We start from the raw sequence: 12,474 nt of genomic DNA on the forward strand, positions 1-12,474 counted from the left end.
AACATGCTACTTTATGCTAAAACCTTCATACCAATATATAATAATCCACTAATTAGTATATATATATATATATATATATATCATCTAACATATTTCAAACTTTTCATAGGTTGCAAGACACATCAAAGGCAACAAAGGCGAGGCTAGAAAAGGTTGGGCAGCACAGACTTAGCTCTGGGGGATATTTGAAAATCAAAGCATACGTTGTAAGTAGCAGTAAATGAATTGAAAAGAAAAATTATTTATAAAATGCAAATAATTTTTTTAATTAATAAAAAAATGCAAGGCACTGATTTTAATCTAGAGGCCACAGAAGAACACAAAAAAATTGCCTTCAAACAAGGCTATGCAACAGTGGCTGAATGCCTACGGCAAGCTTCCATTGCCCCAACTAAATAGTCTCCTACATCATGTGCACAGGTAAATATGCCAAAAAATATATTAGAAATTGAATACTTGAGCAACAATTTATTTGATAATAATGTGCATGATATTGCAATGTAGCCTGTTAATTGTGACACAGATCATATGCAACATCATGAAGCCCCTGATGTGCATCATACTATCGATGGAGGTGCTCATTTGTTATTTAAAACTAATTATGTAATTATTAATACAATTTAACATCTTTATTTGAACTTGGTGTAACCTTTTTGTGTTGAGGATATAGAATCATGTTGTGTTGAATGAGTGATGGAGGATGTTCAGACTGATCAACAAGTAGATCATGTCGCACATTCAAGTAAAGAAAATCTATGTTTTTTTTTTTTAATTAATTTTTTGATCTATAATTCTTTTACTTAAATAAAAACTCATAATTTACTAATATAAAATGGTGCAAATTTAACTCATGAAGTACTTGTTATTGCAGCAGACCCCCCTTTGGTGCAGCGGGCTCATGATGTTCCTAAATAGATGAGGAGGAGACATGCATTAGAACCAATAGAGGAGGGGGATGATGAGTACATTGATATTCCTCTTAGAAATTTTATGAAAAAAAGAAATGGAAAGAAAGCAAAAAAGAAATGATTATTCATGAATGACTTACTCTTGAATATTGTTAATGAATATTATTCATTAACGTTGGGTGTTAATGAATATTGTGTTAATGAATTATTCATGAATGACTTACTCTTTAATGTTGCATGTTAATGAATTTTATGTGTTAATGAATGTTATCATGTGATTATAATGATTGAATGTTATATTTCAAAACTGGATGAATGAATGAATGTTATTAAATGTTAATGGGGAATTTAGAGTGATGTTTGGGAGGGGGGGGAGGAGGGGCCAAATGAGCTTCCACCTTCACGTGGTTGGCCCTTTTTAGTAGAGAATATTTAACTACTCTTGAAACCAAGTGAAGCACAAACTTTAAATATAAGCTTATAGTTAATAGTGACAACCAATTAGCAAGTCGAAATGAAGTTCTTCCTTACAAGTACCTTTTTAGATTTTAAAGCATGATGTCATGTTTTAATATTGTATAGTTTTTTTCCTTAAATTAAAGTATTCTTTTACTATAACAACATAATTTATGACTATTTTAGTAACTATTCTAACATTGCTTTATGAAAAATCCTATTTTGGCAAAGATGGCAATAAGTGGTGCTATCTATTCCTTGGGAGATTGGATTGCATAGGTTTGTATCTCAAAATCATTTGCATGTGGTAGAAATGCATACTTACAACCATTTCATTCTACACTTAAAAACATTGATGATAATATTGCTTGTTTTAATTTATATTTTTGTCTATAGTCATTATAAACGTTGCAACCTTAGTCAGCCTTTATAGGCTATGAAGAACATAGTTGAATAATACAATAATTTTGTGGTTAGGCAACGATAGCAATTCTTCTAAGCCAAAAGATGAGACAACTATGTTTCATCTTAAGATGGCAGCGGAGTTATTCATGTATGATTCCTTTCTTTAATGGTGATTTGGATGTTTTACTAGTTCTAAATATGTTGCTATAGTGCCTATTCAACCTTGTCTGTGTATACTGATTTTTTGTAGTGTAAAGTATATAATCAACATCTTTTTGCAGCTCAAATGTTCAGACAGGTTGGGAAATACTCTATCCACGTGCATATTCCATAGCAGACTACTTTTTCTTGTCTTCAGTAACCTTGGTTTCTTGGGCTTTTTTCTCTAGTCATGATCCTTCAAACTATTTGGTTATAAAAATATCTTGTGCCAAGATAAGTATTGCAAATCTAAAGGTAGTTTGACAATAACTCATAGCTACCTCTTGTATTGGACACAACTAGCTATCTCATTTCTAACCTATCAAAAATATGATATGGTTGTAAGAAGTCTATAAGGTATAGTTGGAAAGAATATACTCTGATAATCATTACTTATTCCCTTGCTTGAGTCTTCAAAAGTGACAAAATACTATAAATTTTGAGTAGGTCAACTGTCAAACACATAATTAGTAAATGGCCAAAGGGCAACCATTTCAGTTGAGAAAATGCAAGCATGATACAAAATATCTGAGAAGATGGAAAATAAGCAAGCAAAGCCAAAAATTTATTGACAAAGGCTTTGTATCGATGTGATATTAAAGATTAGACTGGAGACACCAAGAGGTGTAAGAGGAAACACATACATGATTGATTCGTTCTCGGAGGAGTGTAGGCCTAGTCGAAGCTACATAAAACATCAAATTAGTATTTTGTATTGCTTAAGAAAATGTTTTATCTTAAAGTTCAAGATTTAATTATTCAATACCATGGTAGAGATCTTTGCATAGAAGAGCTAGATCTCAGCAGTCTAGCTTACTTCATAGTATCAACAACATCATATGGAGTTTTTTCTACCTAGTTGCATTTTTTATTATATTGTTTTCAATGAGCTCTTTCTATTTGAGTACATTTTGATTTACCATTCAAAATTCTTTGAGATATTGGGAAGGCTTTCATGCACATCACAACTTTAGTATTCCAAGACTCATCAAGTTGATGGCTTTCCTACAACGCATCATTTAGAATATTGATATAAATACAATATTTTACTTCTAGCCATTGTTTTTGAATAGGATCAGTTGATTTTTATATTAACTAAATAAATAACCATCTCTAGAAATTTTGGTCTAAAGCATGCTAATGGTTGTTTCTTGTCTATCCTATATTTTCAATATAGAAATGCTTGTTGGTCCTTATGGTGAGCTTCCTGATAAGCTACGTAACTTGGAACCATGTATGATAGAGTATTTTAGCAATGAGATAATGGATCAAGATCCCAATGTTTGGTGGGATGATATTGGTAAATTTAATATGGCTAAATGAATTGATGATAATATTATTAATGTTTATTTCTATGTACCCATTAACATTAATATTTATTTTTCCAAAATTATACTGAAGTTGGGCTAGAGCATGCCAAAAAGTGTGTGACAAAAATGGTCATATTACCTCTATTGTGACCTAACATCTTTCATGGCTATCGCTCTCCAGGAAAAGGGCTCCTCTTATTTGGCCCTCTTGTAAGTCAATCTAATTTATTCTCTGTTCTTTATATGTTGGAAACTCATTTTTGTTTACAATAAAGTACATTTAATTTTCTCTTAGGGTACTAGGAAAATGATTATTGGAAAAGCTATTGCAGGAGAAGCCCAAGCTACTTTCTTTTATATTTTTGCTAGTTCATTGATGAGTAAGTGGGTAAGTTCCTAATAAAATCATGCTTTCAAGTTCTTTTATTGTTTTGATTCTTGAATGCAGAAAGCCTTGTATAATTTTTTTTCTAGGGAAGCACTTGTGCTTAACGGAAGTCTTACATAATAAAGATAACATCAAAAAATATAACAAATGGTTTTTGTTTGTGAGAAATTAGACACATATAAGGATTGCATGTGCAAGTGCAATTTGTAAAGCATATACCATAGTTGTTTCTAAGGTCCAATAACTAGTTTGTCCCCTCTCTCTACCTACTACCTGCATTCAATGAGGAATTGAACCATTTATTTCCTCAAAGAGATTTTATTTTTCATTATTTAGGTAGGTACCTATTGCACCCCACCAATCCAGTCTGGGGCTTAATTACTAGATTCTATCAAGCTTATCTAGCTCATGCAGAATAAAGGATAGGTTTGCAAATTAGAACATATGATCCTAGGTACTTCCCACATATATCAAATCAGGTTTTGGCTTGTAGTCAGAGGAATAAAATTCTACCCAACATATCTCATAGTGATGAATTCCTCGAACCTACATATGAAAATGGATTTGTAAAGAAGCCTAATGTAGTCTGAGTAACCTCTCTATGTTTTGGGTACTATGAAAGAATTAGAGACTTGTGTTGGGAACACCCTACCATAGATGGGCAGATTGTGAGTGTCTTTCAGCCTAGTCATGAAGAAAGGTAGCACACTAAAAATCAATCTCATAGTATGAAGGCATGGGTAGAAATGTATCTTCTTTCTCTTTGTGATGTACTTATAATAAGCCCATGGTCCACATTTGGATATGTAGCTCAAGGTTTTGTAGGCATAAAACCTTTGATTATATTTAATCCTAAAAATGACACTATTCTAGATCTGACATGTCATAAAGTCATGTCAATGGAGCCTTGCTTTCATGCACCTCCATTTTATGATTGTCAAGCAAAGAAAGGTATAGATACTAGAAAAGTCTTTCCATATGTATGACATTGTGAATATTTTCCTTGGGGTCTCAAAGAGGTAGAAAATGATGAACTATAGGTGTTTCTACTTTTGGGATCTGAATGATTTATTGCAAAGATCATTCATAGAGATATGCATATTTAATTTATAATGCTACAGTGAAGCTTTCTATACTTTTTTATGTTACATGCGTAAACATGTTCAGAAGGGAAAGAATAAGATGTCTATATGCTGAACACTCTACTGTAGATAGGCTACTTGTGAGGATCTTTACGCCTAGCCATGAAGATTGGTTGCAATCTAAAAATCATAAACCAATAATATTTGTAATCTGGCTTCTCTATCATCTATACCAATGTTCATTTTTTCTCATACAATTATATGTATATTTCCTGGCTATGAATTTACAATATTTGTATGTCAATATGCTAAAGCTACAAGTCTTATGGTAATTTTGAATTTTTTGTCGGTTCTTCCTTGAATAACAAGATTATTTCTTGTTTTGTGTAATATATCTTTCCATGGTCCAACCAAAAGGAATTGCATTGCATATTTTATTAGCTAGAGACATATATTTATAAATAGAATTTTCAACATTAGATGCACTGGAGAGAGTTGTTCCTAAATGAAATCTCTTATATGTCCAGCTAAGAAAATATTTTAGCTTGTATTATAGTAGTTGAAATTTTCTTTGTTCAATCTTTTACTTAGCACCTCCACCATATCAAAATCTCATCCAAGCTTCTCATACTGATCAAAAAACCTTGGATCACCTTATCATGTTCTATCTATCATGATCCACTCCAAACAATCCATCTTTCATCATTCTTCACTATAGTCCTTCTAGGCCTGCCTAGTAGCCCTGTCCAGACAGAAATTTGCAAATTCCATGAAAATTTTCCAAACAATCTATTAAGTTGATTACCTTTCCAAATACCCTTTTTGGAGTTATTAAACCCATCTTAAACTCAGACCTTCATTCCTTGACTAGTGAATCCTTTTATTGCTGATTGCACATGCACCAGGCCTAATTAGCCTAGCTCAAAAAAGAAGCCCTATCCTCCACTACCCTCCAAGACTCAAAATACCTAAAATAGTCTTGGTAGAGTGAAAAAATAAAACCAATTTTAAACTTATGTTTTCTAGATACTCACATCTAGACTCCCAACCAACAAACCCTCATGAAATGGGTTAACAACCTAGGGCTTTCTAGAAAAACCCATTCCCTACAACACACAAGTTTGAATTTGATTCTAACACCTTCAAACACATCTTAGTAAACATTTCCAACCATTAAATCCCATTTCTATCCACCAAAAATCTTCCAACCAAAATTGGTCATAGTTTTGAGTCAATCTTCATTGATCCATTTTTTATGAGTCACAAGAACATATCTTTCTGAATCTTGAATGGTCCACTTAGCATTCATTGCATCTAGGTGATGTTCATAGATCTGAAGGTTGAAGCACTAGTTCTTTTGAGAGGTCACCCATTCTAGTACTATAGGCTATAGTACACTTAACTATGGAGCTTTCCACACAGTCAATCCACTTAACTTGTTACCACTAGGCCCCTTCACAAAACTTTTAGCAAGCATTGTGCTTTGTGAACCATTGTATATAATAGATCCCAAGGTTTTTTTTCTCCTTCTAAATAGTCTAATTCTTGTTGTTTCTGATCATGGATATGCAAATAGGTGAAGGTGAGAAACTAGTGAGGTCATTGTTTGGAGTTGCTTATTGTCGACAACTTGCAGTAATATTTGTTGATGAAATAGATTCTCTTCTCTCTCAAGTAAATATGCCATATATTTTCAAATTCATATGTTAGTCTACAAAAAAACCATTGCATTGTAATCTAAGAGAAATACTTAATTCTTATCCATAATCATGGGTGACGGTGCAAATCAAAAGGAGAGCATGAGTCGAGTAGAAGATTAAAGACACATTTCCTTATAGAGATGGAAGGATTTGATGGTGGAAATGAGCAACTTCTACTAATTGGTAGTCCTTATAAACCAAATATATATTTTAACAAACAATAATAGGAAATAATTTCTTATTTTTTTTATTGTTGCAATTAATATACTATTTTATATAGTTTTCCAGAGTCTACAATAACCTGAGTGCCATATATAGGAAATCAGAGCTTTCTTATTTGTAGTTTTTCCTTTGGTGTGCTTTCATTTTGGAGTAAAAAGAATGTTTATAAATTTTGAATGCTTAAACTTTGATGTGCAATGGTTTGGGAGTAAACATAAAGTTTTCAAATTTGGAATGCTCAATTTTCTCAGTGCAATTCAACCAAAACATATTCTTCTGAACTACGTTGTTCCCACATCCCAACTCTAGCTTATGCAGTACTCATTTCTATCTTTTTTGATACCAAGGCTGCCTACACACTACATCTAGTAGTCTTCAAAAAAGAAAATATATCACCTCCTCCTTGCTACCTCAAGCATCATCTAAAGACTAAATCAATAATCCTTCAAGATTATTTGTATCCCTCAATGGCTAGTCTTGCATTCTTACACTTACACAGGAAGAAAACAGTTATGGGAGGGTTAATAACTACATTATATATTATCTTAGGTGTGATGTTAAGGTTCTGGAAGACTCTTTTGTAAAGATTTCATTGTGACTTGAGATGAAAGCACTACAAAATCTCTTGACCCAAATGTTGCACTTACTAGCCGAGATGCATTAGCAAAACTAGTATACTCATGATTGTTTGACTAGTATGATGTACCATTTGTGAGTATTGTGTTGCTTAGGACAAGATCTCAAAGAAGAATATATTTGGAGAGTGAAGTATATTTCTTAGTTTTTTTAGAATGTATATTGTTCTATGGGCTCTTCTTAAGATAATGTCATTCGTATTGGATACAGGTTGGTAAATAAAATAAATAATTTGATTGGCTAGGACCCTAATTGGCATTCTTGATATTTACAGTTTTAAGATTTTCAAGAATAACAAATACATTTTTTTAATAGACATCAAGACTGCATATTTTAAATCATGCCTTGTAGCTATAGTCACTGCAATTTAGTGAGCTATATTTGAAAGCTTTCGTAATACGAAATGTTTACATATTACTCTTTGGTGAGCTAAGGAAAACCTATTTTTTTCTTCATTGCAATTTTGAACTGTTCTATATCAATCTTACAAATGAGAAGCTACAACAACACTTCAATCAGGTCAAAAAGTTCCATATCTATTAAATTATCATAATTTTTGAAAGAAATATATTTTTTATACATTTTATTTTTGCTCTTTGCTTAGGGTATATTTTCTTAACTATTTTAATATTATTTTGTTGTGTATGATATTTACTTTTTTCTATGGATTTTTGTATATGTTGTGCAACATATCTTTAGATGGAACAGGATGAATACACAAGAGAAAAAATTGATTGGAGCTACATTGATTTTGTTGACAATCAAGATGTTTTGGATCTTATTGAAAAAGTCTTTTTTGATATCCATTTCCTTTTCTAGGTAGATGTAGATGCAAACTACATAGTTAAACATATAAACAATATATCATTTTAATTAAGGTTCTCAATAAACATCCTGGGTATAGGTAAATTAGTGGGGTTAACACTTATTCATAACTTCAAATAATAATTTTTTCTATAGAATTGAGTATCTTATGGACTAAATATTTTAGAATGAATGATCCCTTTCTCAATTTAACTTGTAGTGCTTTGTCAAAAATTTGTGTTTATTAGAGCACAAACTTTTGAAATTGAGGGCCAGGATCTTAAATACAATTGTATTTTGTATATGTAGAAACCAGGGGGAATTGTAGCTCTTCTAGATGAAGCATGGTATGTTTATGAGACTGTTATTCATACAATTTTTGAGATGCCCATTTGACATCATATGATATGCTAGTTTCCCTTGAACTTTGTTTTTAAATTCATAGATTTCAAAATAAGAATGGCATTTCCATTACTATGTGAATAAGATATAGGGAATGGGAAGAAAATAATAGTGACATTTTTTTAGCTATATGAGGACAAGATATAATGAATGGAAAGTTATAATGTAGCTGCTCAACAAAATAGGAATCTCGCAATTGTCAATGGAAGCTGAATACCAATGAGAGTAAATCTTGGACTTTAGCTTTGAAGCAAAGATTAGGCCATGATTAACTTAACAAATAGGAATAACAGGAAGGCTTGGATTGGTTAACAGATTATATAAATTAATAATTTGAAACCTAGCAAGAAAATACCAGATTAGATAAAAATAACAATCACCAACATGTGCTCATTTCTCTCAGGTGGTTATCTTTGTTGAAATAACACATGCTAATCTCTTATAGAATTTAGATCACGATGATAAGTACACCCCAATCATCCTAGAAATCTACAACAAATTTGTCCATGTTTATGGTCTATTATTATTATGAGCTTTATAAGTTTATATAGTTCATTTTCTATTAAAAATTGCTATTACATTTTGGTTTTCTTTGTGTTGTACATAATTGAATTTAAATGCATTTATTTCTTATTACATGGCTGCATCAGCCTTATGCTCAAAAAAAGAAGAGGAAGCCTCATGTTATAAAGAAGAGGAAGCCTCATGTTATAATATTAGAACCACAACAGCCATAGGAGAATGTTGAAGATAGTCACGATGTGCCTATTAGTAGTAGGCACATTGTGACTATCTTCAGCTAATAGGAACATTGTGACTTTCTTCGGCATTCTTCAATCAAAAATTCTCTTTTAGTTGAGAGCTCGCAAGGGAGATTAGCTAGCGAAGGTGCTCTGTTAGCACCTTCAAAATCAGCAAGAAAGTGGGGTGTGGGACCTCCTTCAAAAAATGGTATTGTTGGATCAAATCCAACATTAAGCAATCAAAGTTTAGAACTAGCTCCAAGGTATTTCATCATATTAGAACATGGAAAGTGGTGCCTTGTACTACCTTTTTATGTTTATTGCTTACCTATTTGCAACTCTATAATTGATATTGACAGTTTCTTGCCCTCACCATGCAATTGAACTACTTTACTTTTATTGATGTAGCTGAACTATGAGTGTCTTTTGTGTTCTTGACAAATTGTAAGCTTTCAACTTTTGTGAAGCCATTACGGATGCAAATGAACAACTGGTGAGGTGTCAATTTTAAGGAAATTTTTTGTTTCTATAACGTACAGTTCAATTATTAGAAATATTTCATCTAGATTGTTAATTGATAGATTGTTAACTTTTCATGTCATTTTCTACTTTGGTTGGGTAATTCTCCTTGCATTTTTAAATCTTGCTACAGTCTTTAGCCTAATGATAGTGTGGTATTACATCCAAGGTGATAACATAGTTGACTTAAAACTCTGCATTAAAGAAGACATCAAGGGATAATATTTGAATTGTGGATATTTGTAAATTATGTTGGCTTTAGACATAGTTATAGTTATAGTTATATATGCGCTCTTATGATGATGTGATTGGGACTGTAAGTTTTTTTTTCATGTTTATCTATTTGAAATATAGATGAAATTATTGGCTTTCATTCCTAATAAATAATTCTTTCCTAATTTTATTCTTCCATGCAGGAATCAAAATTTAGACGCGTTATCCCAATTATTGCAAAGGCTTTACTCTCATAGGAGCCTTTTAAACTACACAAAATTTGAGTTGTAAAGCATAATTTCTCAGTGGAGACTTAGGATATCGTGCACATTTCTTCCTCCTTCCCATTTTTTTGTATGAAATAAATCATGTGATGAACAAAACAATGGTGTGGAGGTAGAAATGTGCATGATACCCTAACTCTCATGCACTGAGCAATTATGCTTTACAATCAAATTTTGTGCAGTTTAGAAGGTTCCTATGAGAGCAAAGCTTTCACAATAATTGGGACAGCTCATCAAAATTTCTACATATCTTGGTCTCAATTTTGATGCAAACATCTTCACTTTGACGTCGATTGTATGACACCGGCATAGAAAAGTAAGGGGTTTTGGTCACAATTTTGACGCCAAATTGGTCAACTTTGATGTCGATTGTATGGCACTAGCATAGAAAAGTAAGGAGTTTTGGTCATAATTTTGATGCCAAATTGATGTGGGTTTACGTTGAAATTTTGACCAGTGGTGCCCACAAATGAAAAAATAACAATTCAAGTTGGACTAAGGGAATTGATGAAATTCACATGGTAAGTCCACCTTTATGAAGTCAAAATTTTGATGCAAAATATGTGTGTCAAAAATTGACCAAAAAAGATCGACAAAAAGCTTAGTTGCCTTATCAACCTACTCTAGTCAAAATTTTGACCTTTTCGTGTCAAAATTTAGGCCTAAATTTACTAGTGGTATGTTATTGCTTCTGCTATATTATATCTATTGTTCTTAAGTTATTATCTTTTAAAAAAATGTTTGGAAAACTTAGTGAAACTTTAAGTTAATTTCTTTTGGGTTCCTGGTGAGGCATTACACATTGCATGCAATTCTAGGTCATAGGTGAAGTATTTTTGTTTTTCCTCATTAAGTTTTTCACTAGAAAAGGCCACAACCCTACCCACTTGACTCAAGACACCACCAATTGCTCTCTTACTAGCATCACATTATATAGTTAAAACCTTGTTAAAATTAGGCAAAACCAATATAGGTTTTTGTACCACCCTTGTCTTCAAATATTCAAACAATTGGTTTGCATCTTTAGTCCACTTAAATTGACATTTCCTTCCCCCTTTGACAATATCAATCATAGGTTCATTTGTCCCACTAAAATTCTTTATAAATTTTTGATAAAAGCTAGCAAGGCCATGGAAACTCTTTACCTCACAGAAAAATTTTGGATTAGGCCAATTCAATATGGCTTCAACTTTGAGGGATCAATCTTTAGGTTGCCCTTGTAGATGACAAACCCAAGAGACACAATCTCTTCTTGCAAAAACACACACTTGTCCAAATTGATCTTTAGTTGTTCATCATGTAGCCTCTTTAGGACCATATCAAGATGGTTTAGATGTTCATCCTTATCCTTTATAAAATTCAAGATATCATCTAAATAAACAACAATGAAAATATTTATAGAATTCTTAAGGACTTTATTCATCAATCTCATATTGGTGCTTGGAGCATTAGATAGGCTAGAAGACATCACAACCCATTCAAACAATCCTTCATTGGTCTTGAAAGTAGTTTTCCACTCATCCCCCTCTCTAGTTCCTATTTGGTGGTAGCCATTCTTCAAGTCAATTTTGGAGTACAAAAATTCCATGAGATCCTCCATTCTAGGATTTGGGAACTTGTATCTGATAGTTATCCTATTGATTTCCCTAGAGTCAATATATAATCTCCATGTAGCTTCCTTCTTAGAAGCTAGTACTATTGGGACAACATAAGGGATGATACTTTTTCTTATGAAGCCTTTCTCTAATAGTCCTTGGATTTTCCTTTCTACTTCAATATTTTGTTAAGGGGTTATTTTTTAGGAAGCCTTGTTGGGTAGTGTGGAGCCAAGAATAAGATCTATGCAGTGGCTTGCTACCTCTTAGATGGTAAGATATATATAATCTCATCAACAATTATCCCTTTATACTAATCCAACAATCTGCAACTTCCTTTGGACCAACTCTCCTCAAGGTTTCTTGGGTTTGTTTCTCCTTCTTAGGTATGTTCTCCTTAGGTTTCATCACAACAACAAAACATGGCACCCTATCCTCTTTTAGTCCTTTCAATAAATCCTTTTCACCTACTAACATGGTAGTTCTAGGTGTACTCCTATCCTTAGGTTCTCCTACCAATGGTGTCATGGTGTAAGTCTCCCCATCCTTGGTTAAGGTTTACACATTAGTCTTCCCTTAATATTTGGTAGTTGTGTCATATTGCCA

The 12,474-nt window shown here is 32.5% G+C and overlaps 1 pseudogene; it reads left to right on the forward strand.

Moving 5' to 3' along the window:
* The first annotated feature begins 3,587 nt into the window (after nucleotides 1-3,587).
* On the forward strand, nucleotides 3,588-8,508 carry LOC149552463 (galactoside 2-alpha-L-fucosyltransferase-like; annotated as a pseudogene).
* Nucleotides 8,509-12,474: the final 3,966 nt, after the last annotated feature.

This window comes from Cupressus sempervirens, chromosome 6 (genome assembly GCF_028749045.1).
Source record: "Cupressus sempervirens isolate cs-2001-9-10 chromosome 6, ASM2874904v1, whole genome shotgun sequence".
NCBI classification, from domain to species: Eukaryota; Viridiplantae; Streptophyta; class Pinopsida; order Cupressales; family Cupressaceae; genus Cupressus; species Cupressus sempervirens.